Below are 2,600 nucleotides of genomic sequence, written 5' to 3'. Positions count from 1 at the left end.
GGTTGCCCCCAAGATGCTGTGTGTAACAACAGGACTTACTGCACGTGAGACATGAAAGACAAGGCTAAGGTGAAAAAGCCTCCACTCCCCATGGATGTGGCTGTCTGCACAGACAACAGCTGCCTGCTGTCCAGCAGCCTGATGCTCACCCACCAAAGCACTCACCAGCAGATGCCTTTCACAGAATCAGAATTAGCAAGCTTGCAAAAGATCTCCAAGATCATCCAGTCCAACCGTCCACCTACCACCAATATTCCCCACTAAGCCACGTCCCTCACTGCCACATCTAACGTTTCTTGAACACTTGCAGGGACATTAACTCCATCACCTCCCTGGGCACTCCTGTGGAGAAGCGTTTCTTAACGTCCAGCCTCAATCTCCCCCCGTGCAACTTGAGGCCGTTCCCCCCAGTCCTATCGCTACTGACACGGGAGAATAAGACGACCCCCACCTCGACATAATCTCTCTTCAGCTCATTGTAGAGAGGGATGAGGTCTACCCTGAGCCTCCTCTTCTCCAGGCTAAATAATCCCAGTTCTCTCAGCCAGCCGCTCCCCATGAGACTGGTGCTCTACACTCTTCACAGCTTCACTGCTCTTCTCTGGCAATATCTCGGGGATTCAGTGTCCTTCTTGTAATCAGGGACCCAGAACTGAACACAGCACTCAAGGTGAGGACTCACCAGAGCTGAGTACAGGGGGATGATCACATCCCAGCTCCTGCTGGCTCCAGCCCTTTGCACTGCACTTCCAATCTCAACCCGTTCCTTCTACGGTAGCGCTTGCATCCTCACTTAGGGCTGGAGCTCAAGAGCTCAACGCAACAGGAAGAACACAGCGTGCAACTGGAAGACACGTCACACTTGTTCCAGACACTCAAGCTCACCCAGCAGTGCTAACTACCCCACAGTCACTTCAAACACACAGAAGCATCCAAGCCCTGACCATGCACACCCCCTCTTGTGATACTCGAGCCCACAGCTCACCTTCACACCTCTGTGCATTGCTGGGCTTTTACACTGACGCAGCCTCGCTCCAGCTCCGTGGCTGCCACACAAGGCCTGCAGGACCTCTTTCTCCGCAAACCCCATCTGCAGGCTTTGGCTCGTGAGGTTCACCACCTGCCCTTCTGAGCAAAGACAAACACCGAGACCGAGAGCAAAGTGCCACTGGCCCGGTCCCCCACCCTCAGTCCTGTCAGACATGCCCTGGTAACGAGACTCACCCCCAAAGCTTGGCTGGACAACAGCACAGGCATCACTCCTCAAACGCCCCATCCCAGCAGCCAGGGATCAAAGCCTTGGGACAGCTGAAACAAAGGGCTTTGCGAGCTTCCTGCTAGCTCTGAACATGAACAAATCCACCCCCGAGCAACAGGATGTGAGAAAACAGCAGCAGACAGCAACCTGCAGAACCAGCCCATCTGGGGCTGCTCCAGACGTTTGCACGCTCCCTTCCATGGCCCAGGCCAAGCTTGCTGAGCTGCTCCTCCTTTGTGCAGGGCAATGGTGCAGGTGCTGTGTGCTGGCTGTGCACAGCGTGCCTTTCACTTGCTTTTCCTCCCTCCATCTTCGGTTCGCAAAAAGCCTCTCCAACCTTCCCGTGCTAAAAAATCACTTAGGTAAAAAAGAACTGGCAAGCTTGCTTTTTAAATTACCTTACTTATACAACTTGATGCTTTAAAGCAGAAGCTCTCCCAGCAGTGACCTACCTTAGACAAGCTCAACTTTGGAGAGAAAAGTCATTCCTCTGCCTCTGCAGACTTTGCACACATTGCCAGGGGCAGCAGTCAGCCCAGTTCTCGGCACAGCTTTACCAGCCACAGAAATCCAGTTGATGCCCGCCGTGCTTTTCTCTCTTCTGAAACACCGTGCTGCTGCAAGAAGCAAGGAGTAACATCACAGAAGCACAGAACTGGGCCTGGAAGGACCTCCAGGGATCACTGAGTCCAACACCCCTGCAAAACAGGCTCCTACAGCAGGCTGCGCAGGTGGGCGTCCAGGCGGTTGTGGAATATCTCCAGACAAGGAGAAGCCACAGCCTCCCTGGGCAGCCTGTTCCAGAGCTGCGCCATCCTCACCATAAAGACCTCCCTTCTCACCCACGAGCGGAACTTCCCGTGCTCCCCTTTTCGGCCATCTCCCCTTGCTTGGGGCCGCGCAGGGCTCCTCTCCCTGTCCCGCGACCGCTCTCCCGCACACCTCCGGCAGAGCTGCCCTCAGCACTCGCTCCCGTCGTGCCTCAGCTTCCGCCTCACTGCTGCCAGGACAGCAACGGCTGCCACCGAGGTCTGCTGCGCCTCCAACAGCCGGCTCCCAACGACCGCTCCCACGTGTGGTGGCTCAGCCAACTGCAGATTGGGAGATTGAGAGCCAGGAATGGACGCGGCTGGAGGAGAAAGGTGTTAGGGAGCAGCCAAGGCATCACAGTGCATCAAAAAGCCCTGAAAGGCATCACAAAGCCACCACCAGGAAGCTTGGGGTTATCACAAGCAGCATCCAGGATGCTAGAGATTATTTGCTACCGTACCAAATGGGAGCTGCAGACGTCCCGAAGCCAGACAAAACGGGAACAAACCTGGAGCTCTGCTTCATGCACCCT

The 2,600-nt window shown here is 55.4% G+C and overlaps 1 long non-coding RNA gene across 3 annotated transcripts; it reads right to left on the bottom strand.

Annotated features, from left to right (window-relative positions):
• Positions 1 to 476: 476 nt before the first annotated feature.
• LOC125692797 (uncharacterized) lies at positions 477 to 2,450 on the bottom strand. Of its 3 annotated transcripts, none has more exons than XR_007376846.1 (5): positions 2,201 to 2,450; positions 1,711 to 1,875; positions 1,225 to 1,604; positions 986 to 1,128; positions 477 to 844 (listed from the first exon to the last, which is right to left on the bottom strand). It is a non-coding gene; the product is annotated as an uncharacterized LOC125692797 (long non-coding RNA). The 3 variants fall into 3 exon arrangements; XR_007376847.1 differs by having other exon boundaries at positions 477 to 1,128; positions 1,225 to 1,308; positions 1,406 to 1,604; XR_007376845.1 differs by having other exon boundaries at positions 477 to 1,128.
• Positions 2,451 to 2,600: the final 150 nt, after the last annotated feature.

The sequence above is a fragment of the Lagopus muta genome, chromosome 1 (assembly GCF_023343835.1).
Source record: "Lagopus muta isolate bLagMut1 chromosome 1, bLagMut1 primary, whole genome shotgun sequence".
NCBI lineage: Eukaryota > Metazoa > Chordata > Aves > Galliformes > Phasianidae > Lagopus > Lagopus muta.
This window is presented reverse-complemented; position numbering and strand designations above follow the sequence as displayed.